This window comes from Prionailurus bengalensis, chromosome D3, assembly GCF_016509475.1.
Source record: "Prionailurus bengalensis isolate Pbe53 chromosome D3, Fcat_Pben_1.1_paternal_pri, whole genome shotgun sequence".
Lineage (NCBI taxonomy): Eukaryota > Metazoa > Chordata > Mammalia > Carnivora > Felidae > Prionailurus > Prionailurus bengalensis.
The window spans coordinates 75516948-75528978 of record NC_057356.1 but is presented as its reverse complement, the minus strand read 5'-3'; the positions used below and the strand labels follow the sequence as shown (position 1 = coordinate 75528978).

The window sequence follows — 12031 nt, the reverse complement described above, 5'->3', positions numbered from 1 at the left end:
TGTTTCAGCTACTTTGAAAAACAGTATGACAGGTTTTTTTTTTTATAATTACACTCACATTTACCATATGACCTAACAATTCCAATCCTAGATATCTGTCCAAGTGAATTAAAATCTTATGATAATACAAAATCCTAAACATGAAGAGCTGTTGTAGCTTATTCACAATCACCAAAATCTGGAAACCATCCAGATGTCCTGAAACAGGTGAATGGATAAACTTTGGTGCAGCCATATAATGGAACACTATTTGGCCCTAAAAAGGAATGAACTATTGTTCCATGCAACAATATGGATGAATCTTAATTATATCTTGCTAAGTGAAAGAACACAAACCCAAAAGGCTACATGCCGTATGATTCCATTTATGCAGCATTTTGGAAAAGGCAAAACTTATTATAAGGATGGAAAACAGATCAGCGGTTGCCAAGGATAAGTGGGTGGGGTTGAGGGCTGGGATTAATTACAAAGGGGCTACAAAAGGAATGTTCTGTATGGTACTTGATGGTAGATACTTGACTCTATGTCAAAACCCAAAGCCCTATATACCAAAGAGTAAAACTTCATTGCCTGTAAAATGAAAATTAAAAAAAAATTAATAATGGACTAACCAGAATGCCAGAGAACCCAGGGTGAATTGCAGAATTAATATAACTATATTATAGATGTATGACATAACCTCACTGAAGAGTGTAAAGGAAAAAGGAGTTACTTAACTGGAAAATAGGCCCAAACACTGCTCACTGCAAGGCTAACTAAAGATAAAAAGAAATGTACACAAATACTGTGTTCCAGGTGGTAAGCTGGTTTTTCATACAGGTACAGACAGGTTAGCAATTCTAAGTTACTTTTCATATCTACCAGGGCCCAAAAAATCAGTAAGTCTACTGTAAATAATGAGAGTCCAGTTTCTCACATTCAGAGAAAAAAATTACCCATAAGCAAAGGGGGAAGACTGGATTGAATCCTGTGTTGCTGTATTAAAATGGGAGATACCAGTGTGAGCTCCTATGTATTTTAATACACAGGCAGATACAGAAATAATTACAGGTATGTGGGTATACATGTATTAGCATGCACATTCATATTTTCCAGTTCTGTCCTGTTAGAGCACCTAGAAGCAGTAACAAGCCCATTGGCACCCAGATCTTAGTTTTGAATACCTCCGTTACAGGGAACCAGGGCACCCTCAGAGAAATAGCCGATTGGACTGTGGCAGGAAAAATACAAGATGAGTAATGAGCATGTTCTAAGCCAGAAAATAAGGAAGTGTTTTAAAAATGAAAAAATGGAATCCTACCAAGATGACACTGAAAACAACTTAAGGGAGCTCCCTATGGCCAATGCTGGAATGATCTGGGCAACAAACTGGTACTATGAAAGGTCTATCCCTGAGTCAGGTGCCTGCTAAGTGCTCAGTGCTGGGTCATTTGGGGACCAAAAATAAGGTTGTGGACCTTGGGCCCAAGAAGGTCTCAATGCAGTACATACTACATATATTTCTTTTTATGAAGATTATATGGTTTCGTTATCATAAAGAAACACAAATTAGGTCACAAGATGTAAATATATATTCATACATGGAATATAAAGAAAGAAGTAAAATGGTAATCCTCAAAGAAAACGAAGTAAGCAGGTACATGAAGTATAGTGCTTACTTCAGCCTGGAAACAGGACAAAATTGCATCAAATTGCTGAAGATATAAGCATTCATACACTGTAATGAGCATAATGCATCTAGAGAAGCACATCATTATTCCACCACATTACACTGATTAAATCTCACAATTCATTTTAAAGACTATCCATATCTAACCAATGATTTAGAGGAGGATAGAAAGTTGAATTAACTAAGGGAGCACCAATCATTGCCTCTGGCAGAGCTTTTAAAGAATTAACTTGCAAACTAAGTTATAAAAAGAATGAAAAATGAGTTGGAGGAGTACGAAGATTGTAGAGAAACTATAATGTGCAGCGAATAGAAACTTTCATTTTGGGGGATGCCTGGGTGGCTCAGTTGGTTGAGCATCCGACTTCAGCTCAGGTCATGATCTCATGGCCTGTGAGTTCGAGCCCCGCATCAGGCTCTGTGCTGACTGCTTGGAGCCTGGATGGAACCTGCTTCGGGTTCTGTGTCTCCCTCTCTCTCTGCCCCTAACCCAGTCGCATTCTGTCTCTCTCTCAAAAATAAACAAACATTTTTAAAAAATTAAAAAAAAAAAACGTTTTATTTTTTAACCTAATCCCACACATAGAAACAAATGTTTAGCCATGTTTATAAATTAGGCAGTCATTGTTGAATTGGAGTTCAAAGTTTTTCCCGTTAGTCTGGTGGTGGGAAGTGGCCGGGGGTGGGGAAGCACCAGGAAAAGTAGTACAGAATCACTGAAAACTATCATTGAAGAAACTTGAGAAAATTAGCAAAAGCAGATCAACTATTCCGACAGAGAATGCCAACAATAAAGAGCTATGCACCAGACAGGTTAAAGGAATGATTCCACTCCACTTGGTGTCAGGAGAATGCAGGTTATCTGATTTTGCAACCACTCCACCCCCACCATTTGATTTCCCTTGGAGGGTTTCACAGCACATCTTAAAAAATATGTTCAGATATGTAGCCACATGTTATCTATCAGGCTGGCATACACATTCTTTTCAAATGCTCTTCACTTATGGATCAGATTTTATCATCTTTGATCCATCAATCATCTTGTAATAGATTCTAGAAACATTTCCAAAATTAGCGTATATTTATTTTCCTAGGACATGTATCTAATAAAAGTGGTGGCAGTGCCAGAGAGTGGTAGCAGAAAAACAGAAAAAAAGAATTTATAGGTAAAGATGATAGGTTTGAAGTGTCCATAAACATCCAAATGGAGATGGAGACTGAGTTAAATGGGATCTTTCTATAAAAAAAAAAACAAAAAAAAAACAAAAAAAAACTCCAGCATCTCGAACAATGTCATGCTGAGTATGTGTACGATGCACTTTGGTCAAATGACTTAATGTTGCTTTATGGTTTAGCTGGAAGATTTTTTAAACAAATTAATAAAAGTTTACTCTCATGAATCCACAGGATGGGATCGTTTCTTTGGAAACGAGGAAGTCTATTAGTCTAATGAAGAGATATAGTACTCTGAGAATGATCACCAACCTGGTAAAAAAAAAATTTGAAATCTGAACATTTTAATGAACTTGGTCTCCAATCCAAATTCCTTCTTCCCATTTCCTGTATATCCTGTTTGTATCTGTTTTATGGCAATTACATTTTTTTTTTAATGCTTATTTATTTTTGAGAGAGACAGAGACAGACTGTGAGCAGGTTAGGGGCAGAGAGAGAGGGAGACACAGAATCTGAAGCAGGCTCCAGGCTCTGAGCTGTCAGCACAGAGACCGATGCGGGGCTCGAACTCACGAGCTGTGAGATCATGACCTGAGCTGAAGTCGGAGGCTCAATCGACTGAGCCACCCAGGCGCCCCTGCAATTACATTTTCAAAGCTGTGTGAGACTAATTAATCACCAATCAGAAAATGAATCTCTAAACTTTCCATTTATCTCCAATAAAACTACTAGAGAACAATTTTTTCTTCTCCATATAAGATTCTCCTATTAAGGTGCAAGGAAAGAGTCTTCAATAGTTAGGGGAATAGCTGCAGTTTGATTTCTTTCTTCTTTTTATAATTAAAAACAATATACTATAAAACACTTCAAACTACTTAAAAAAAACTATAATAGAAAATTTGGAGATGATCTTCATTTTTTACCTTTTAATTTCCTTCCAATCCATGCATTTCCTTCTAGATCACTTATTAGCACATTTTAATCTAAAAAAATTAATGAGAATGTAAAAAGCACCTATCATATTGCATGGATTTAGAAGGTATTCATTTTTTTTTTGAATTATGCAACATAGTTACTGAGAGCTATCTTCCTGTAAACTTGATGACAGAGACAAATTAGATAACCATACCAAATTTTTAGTAGTAAAATACTATAAATTTAGTAGAGATTAAAATTTTAGAAAGATTAGCATACTTCAAGTAAAATCCCACCATATTATCAATGTAGAAATCTCTCTATACCAACTGAGTTTCTGTTGAGCTTTCCAAAAAACAAGATTTTAAAATCAGTAGTCTTGAGCAAACATAAAATCAGTAGATACATATCTGTGGTTCCAGGTACTCCATTTTTTTAAGTTTATTTATTTATTTTGAAATAGACTACATGAGCAGAGGAGGGGCAGAGATGGGGAGAGAGAGCATCCCAAGCAGGCTCCACACGGTCAACGCAGAGCTGACGAACCATGAGATTGTGACCTGAGCCGAAATCAGGAGTCAAATGGTTATCTGAATGAGCCACCCAAGGTGCTCCCCTCAGGTACTCCATTGTTAAATAAAAATAACTATATTTATTTCCCCAAAGTCATGAGATGACCTGAGTGGAGGGGATGGATTAGATGGTAGGGTAATGAATTTTCAAGTGGAGATGGAATTAGACAGATACTCTCCCAGTAGAGTGTCTGAGTAGGGACCACCTTTTAGTGGTACCATGTGTATAGGTATCTTATGAATCCTACCAACTGGGAGAATGGATGACAGATTTTATCTATACTGATATATAATATATCCTATAATTTGTGTGATTCTGATTATAAATATATTCAATGATTTAACCAAATGACACAATTTTAATGTCAAACTAAAAAATTTTACCTTCATAATACATTCATAAGTATTCCATGATGAAATTTTTGTTATATTCATGGTTTCTATTTAACAGTGTGTTGGGGGTATTAGCTAATACAATTATATAGAAGAAAACTGTCAGAGGTATAGTAATTAAAAAAGAAAAGGTAAGGTTGTCTCTATTTCCAAATAATATGATTATGCATATTTGAAAACCCCCAAAGAATCAATGGAAAAACTTATATGATCAGTAAGAAAATTTTATAATAGTATCAGGCTATATAATTAACAAAGTCAATAGAACTCATATATACTCAAGCAAGAACCAGTTAAAGGGTATAATGGATGAATAAAATTAACTGCTTAAATGATAACAGATATCCAAAATTATACAAGGAAACGTTTAGATCTCTTAAATAACAAAAAATTCGGGACGCCTGGGTGGCTCAGTCGGTTAAGCGGCCGACTTCAGCTCAGGTCATGATCTCACGGTCCATGAGTTCAAGCCCCACGTCGGGCTCTGTGCTGACAGCTCAGAGCCTAGAGCCTGTTTCAGATTCTGTGTCTCCCTCTCTCTGACCCTCCCCCGTTCATGCTCTGTCTCTCTCTGTCTCAAAAATAAATAAACGTTAAACAAAAATTTAAAAAAAAAAAAATTAGGCCTGCACAAATGAAAAGTCAACTATATTCTTCAATGGAATAAAGATACCAGTTCTCCCTAAGTTGGCTTATATATAAACTAGAATCCCAATAAAAATGCCATCAGGTTTTTCCCCTCATGGAACTAAACAAGTTGATTATAAAGTTCATTTGGAAAAATAAGCCACAGCCAAAAAAAAATCCACAAAAAGAAAGGCTAGGGCCTTAATGACTAAATATGAAAATGTGAATTACTACAGGCCAATGGAACAAAACAGAAAATAGACAAAATTGGGGCGCCTGGGTGGCTCAGTCAGTTAAGCATCCCACTTCAGCTCAGGTCATGATCTTGCAGTTGGTGGGTTAGAGCCCCGCTGACAGCTCAGACACTGGAGCCTGCTTTGGATTCTGTGTCTCCCGTCTCTCTCTCTGCCCTCCTTCCACTCATGCTCTCTCTCTCTGTCTCTCTCTCTCTCAAAACTGAATAAACGTTAAAAAAATTTTTTAAAAAGAATATGGACAAAACTACATATAGAAACTTAGTGTTTAGCAAGTGCTTTGGTGATAAGCGAATAGCTCTATGGGGACAGATAATATCCATTCTTCACACCATTGAGCAAGACCAATTCCAACTGACACATACAGGGGAAAAAGTGGAAATGATAGAAAATATGGAGAATTCCTACAGCAAGGAAAACCCCCCAAATTTTGACATAAAATCCTGAAACAATAAGACAAAGGGTTAATAAATTGGGTTATGAGGAAGAAAAAGAAACACATAAGCAAAAAGAAAAATAATCGAAAAATATTTGAACCTTACATCATAGATAAAGGCTTAATCAAACCACCCACATAAAAGTGAGCCAGAGATAGGAACTGTTACTTTGAAACAATTACAAAAGACTCTTACATGAAAAGACACAAAACTCATTCCTAACAAGAAAAATACAAAATAAGACAATTCCATTTCTTTTATTAGAGTCACAAAATTCTAAAAGAATGACAGATACTCTATTGGAAATGATGTGAAGAAACAGGCCCTCAGACATACTGCTATTGAGAATATAAAGTGATACAACCCCTATGGCAAAGAACTTGGTAATATCTGACAAAATTAGACATTCATTTATCCTTCGACTCAGCAATCCCACCTCTTGAAATGTATCCAAGATATATTGTCAATGAAAACACATATGCACAAGTCTATTCACTGCAGCCTTATCCATAATACCAAAATTGGAAACACCTAAATATCCATCAATAGGTAACTTGTTGAATAAAATATGGTCCACCCACAAAATGGAACCACACAACCAATAAAGAGGGAGAGGGGATGTCTCTAGTACATGATCTCCACGATACATTGTTAAGTGAGAAAAGCTAGGTGAAGATATGCATTAGTATGGTGCCATTTAGGAAAGGGGGAGGGGTATAAATAAGTATACCCATTTGCTTATACTAAAAAAGTAGAGGGGCTCCTGGGTGGCTCAGCTGGCTAAGCATCCGACTTTGGCTCAGGTCATGATCTGGCAGTTCGTGAGTTCAAGCCTCGCGTCAGGCTCTGTGCTGACAGCTCAGAGCCTGGAGCCTGCTTCAGATTCTGTATCTCCCTCTCTCTCTACCTCTCCCCCACTCATGCTCTGTCTCTGTCTCTCTCTCAAAAATAAACATTAAAAAAAATTTTTTTTTAAGTAGAGCAAAGACAGAGCAGTCTTTTCAACTGCTCTGGGAAAGCTGCCGGGAAATCTGAACATCTATACACAAAGGAATGAGGTTAACCCTTACCTTACACCACATAAAAAAAAATTAACTCCAAATGGTTCAATGACATAAATATAAGACCTAAAAGTATAAAAAACTTGTAGAAGAAAACATAGAAGGAATGGTATTCATGATACTGGATTTGACAATAATTTCTTAGATATGACATCAAAAGCACAGGCAAAAAAGTAAAACTAAATTAGACTATATCAAAATTAAACACTTCTATGCATCAGAAAACACAATCAATAGAGTGAAAGGCAACCTACAGAAGGGGAGAAAATAATTACAAATCATGTATCTATTAAGGGGTAAGTAACCACAATATGTAAAGAACTCCTACAACTCAACAACGATGAACACAAATAATCTAACCAAAAATGGGCAAAGGATTTAAATAGACATTTCTTCGAAGAAGATATACAAATGGTCAACAAGCATATGAAAAGATGGTCCATATCACTAATTACCAGGAAAATGCAAATTGAAGCCAAAATGAGATAATACCTCACATCTATACAAAAAACCACAAAAGCTGGTGAAGACGTGGACAAATCAGAACCCTCGTGTACTGTGGCAGGAATGTAAAATGGTGTAGCTGCTGTGAAAAACAGCATGGTAGTTTCTCAAAAAACAAAACAAAACAAAAAAAAACCCCAAAAACCCAGAAATTGAATTACCACACGATTGAGGAATTCCATTTCTGCATATATATCCAGAAGAATGAAAGCAGGGTTTTGAAGAGGTTATCCATACTCTCATATTCAGAGCAGCATTGTTTGTAAAAAGGTGGAAGCAACTCAAGTGACCACTGACAGATAAACGGATAAAACAAAATGTGGTCCATGAATACAATGGAATATTTATTCAGCCTTAAACTGGAAGGAAATTCTGAGCCATGCTACAACATGGCTGAGCCTGGAGGACACTAGGCTAAGTGATTTCAGCTGTACGACGTATCAGGGTAGTCAACCTCAGAGACAGAAAGAGTGGGGGCTGCCAGGGATTGGGGTAGGGGAGAGGTGGGAAACTGCCGTTCGTGGGCACAGAGTTGTGGTTTCACTTTCACAAGATGGAAAAGTTCTGGAAATTGAGGGCACAATAATGTGGATACACTAAACACTACTGAATTGTACACTTGGAAATGGTTTAGATGGTAAATGTCCCATCTATCTTATCATTAATTATAACTATTACAAATGGGAGGACAGGAGAATAACCCCTAAACTAAAAAGAAATGACTACCTCCAGAGAGAAAGGAAATAGAGTAAAGGGCACAGGGAAGGAGAGAACCAAACTTCTCTGAATACACTTTATTTTGTTGTTTGACTTGGGAATCCTGTAAATGTTTTATATAACCATTAAAAATACATGTTTAAAATGTCAATCTAAAAACTGCCCTATATAATTAAGATTGAAAAACACTCCTGAAAAACAGAAATATCTGAAAAAATAAAATGGAGAGTAGGAAATAAGTAATTGAAAGTGAAATGAAAGAAATAAACCCGAAGGTGTATCACATGGGTAGTATAATCACACAGAGGAGCTATTCCCAGAGCTTTTAAGCATATTTCAACTATTCACCTTTAATGAATTATGCCCTAAGGAAAAGAACTGCAAAACGAATACAGAAACACCACACAATGTTTATAATAACCATATTGTGATAGCACTGACATCATTTTGAACTGGTGTGTGTTTATTGTGGGGGGGGGAAGTGGATTAATGATTACACAGGCAGTCATTTAGAAACAAGACTGTAAAAATGGGGGAAGTAGACACAAATGTGTCTTACAGAAATTAAGAAAAAATTCTGTAGTAGCATATTTAATAGGAACTATCAATAGACAACTCAAAATATTATATAGATTTTAAGATCCAAACAGAAATGAGTACATGCGCCCACCAGAATGACCAAATAGCAAAGAGCACATCTAGTGCTCAGTTTGTGAGTTAAAATACCATTTCCCACTAAAAGGATGAGGGCTCCTACATGCCGACTCAGACATGAGTCAGGAAACGCACACAGTAAACCTAGAAATCCTGTCAGCAGGTAACTAATCAAAGAGTACTATGGTCAACTCAAAAGGACCCAAGAGTGAACCGCAGAGGCTCCCACTGACCAAAGACAGAACAACTTGAACACTCCTGAAAATAATAACTACAATGGATCACAACGTAAATATCTTTCAACCCATGAATTCCTAATACTACTTAAAAAATAAAACAAATCACATCAAGCATTTACCCTGTTGTTCCTGCAGTGCAGCTCAGGGTATCAGCTAGTGATGAGGGGAAGAGTCTCCTCAGAGAAGTATTCCAGCTAACAAATGAAAGAGGCATGGTAGCATTCAGAATATCAGGATTCACCACTCTAATGAAAACAAAGGCAGAGATCATTGCAGTACCAACTTCTTAATTTATAGCACAAACAAATCACAAGGAAAAGCGAAGGAGAGAGGAACCCAGAGACAAGAAGACAGATGGTGGACAGGCTGACCGACTGATAGGAATCCGATGGATTAAAAGAAAAGTAAAAGACATATAAACCAATTGCAATATATGGACTTTTATTTGACCTTAACCTGAATAAACAAACTGTAAAAAAAAAATTATTGGACTACTGGGGAAATACAAATATGGAGTTATTAGATAATATTAAGAAATAAGTCTTACTTATTTTTGTCATTCTAATGGTACTGTTTATGTAGAGAGAGCGTGCGCATGCGTGCGAGAGCACCCTTTGCTTTCAAGATACAAACTGAGATTGACAGACAAGGGGATATTGTGTCTGAGAACTGTTTAAACTAGGGGGACAGGTGTCTGTAGGTATACACATAAAATAAGACTGTCTGTGAGCTAGGAACTGTTGAAGCTAGGCAACAGGTACACGGAGGTTCGTTACATTACTCTCTACTTTTATGGATGTTTGAAATATTCCAAAATACAAAGCTTTTAAAATTGAATAGGAAAACACATGTAAGTTTTATCCAAAACTAATCTATAAAGTTATATTTGGCATTCAAAGAGACCATCTCACAACCCATCCTGACATATCTATGCAGCGATTCCGAGGGGAATTAAGAAAAAAAGATTTACTGAGTAATAGTTAAGGTTAATACAATTCCTGTGAAACCATCCCTGTTTGATGTGTTTTCTCCTCTCTACCAATCACCACTGAAGACGTCGGGCACGAGGTGCCTGGGTGACTCAGTCAATTGGGCACCAGACTTCAGCTCAGGTCATGACCTCACGGTTCATGGGTTCAAGCCCCACATCGGGCTCTGTGCTGACAGCTCAGAGCCTGGAGCCTGCTTCAGATTCTGTGTCTCCCTCTCTCTTCCCCTTCTTGGCTCACACTTTCTCTCTCTCTCAAAAATACATAAACATTTTTTAAAAAAGATGTTGGGCACATGGTTAACAGAAAGAAAAGAGGTAAGGGTGCTTTTGTAAGAAACATTTAAATATGCTTTGGCCAAAAGCAAAAAAAAAAAAAAAAAAAAAGGTAACTCATCCCTGTTATCCTGCTCATATGCCTCGATGGTTAACACTTCAAGAATGAATATTACTATTGTGCCCCATGCTCATCCAATGCAAATCACAGGGCCATGGGCCGTGTATAGCCAATGATTAAAGAATAATAATAAGGAGGAGGCAAGAATGTACAGAATTACCTAAGAATTCCTCAACCAAAACTTCAACTTTACACAAAATCTCTTGTAAAATGGGTCTTTAAATATTTAGCATGAAAGAAAAAAAATAACCAAAACTCAAATAACATACCTTAAGAAGGCACACAAATAAATTTACTGAATACATAGAAACATATTATAGAAACATTACTGCACTCACGCTTTGGGAGATGGGGGAAAGCACATCTAAATTAACATACTGAGCCTCATCCAATGACAATTCATTAGGTCGCATGGGTAACAAGTGATTACTACAGAGCTCTGCCGAGTGGATCATGATTATTAAAAGACGACTGAATGTATTCAAGTCCATACTCACATTATAGAGAGAGTGTTGTCCAATCACATCTGAAAGGTTAGTACGTTTGAAATCAAATCATAAAGTATGTATCAAACATTAACGCAGTGTATTCAAGATGGTCTCTGGGCTTCCTGGAGACAACGGTCTCAGGCAGCATGTGCAAGGTGCACATCACGCTAGCACTTCCCAAGGCACAAGCTACTGGGAAGCTCTGGAACCCCAGTCATTGGCTGGAGAAGCAGCACGCGACTATGCGTCATATGTTGCCACAAAGAACCACAAGAGTTACACAGAAACTAAAGGTTGTCCTGCATAATAACAAATTTTAGGAACTGCCACATATAAGGGATAGTCTATAACCCTGCCCTGTATCATTGTGTGTGGGGGCGTGGGGGTGTCATTTGTTAAAACGAGAGGCATTTAGGGAACAGAGAGTGAACTAGTTTTCGACTGCACTAGGTAGAACCTCAGAAGTTCAGAGGTTCTGACAGCACAGAGCCTGGAGCCTCTTCAGATTCTGTGTCTCCCTCTCTCTCTGCCCCTCCCCCGCTCGCACTCAGTCTCTGTCTCAGAAATAAACATTAAAAAAAATTTTTTTTTAATATTTAAATGCCAAAGGAACTATTAGTATTATTTATTTGTTTTATATATTGTGACTGTGGTTATGATTTCACATATAAGTTTGCTATCTTCAAAAGTTTGAAAAACAGATTTGCTCATTCCCGTCCTTTTCCATAAAAAGAGACCGAACTAGATAAAGACGTGCAGAAGCCTAGAGATGTCTCTGGGTCTCACAGCAAAGGCTGGGTGAAACAGAACAACATGCCAGACCTCCCGCTGCCCCTTCCACTGGGCATCCCAACTAATACTCTGGTTGAGTCAATTAGTTGCTTATCCATCATCAGAAAAATCATTCGAAAAACAGTGTTTTTCTCCCTAATTATTGTCATCT

At 37.3% G+C, this 12031-nt stretch overlaps 1 protein-coding gene across 9 annotated transcripts in view; it reads right to left on the bottom strand.

The window, feature by feature from the left end:
* WDR7 (WD repeat domain 7) overlaps positions 1 to 12031 on the bottom strand; it is a 360496-nt gene that overhangs the window by 215130 nt on the left and 133335 nt on the right. The gene's annotated exons all lie outside the window — the stretch shown is intronic.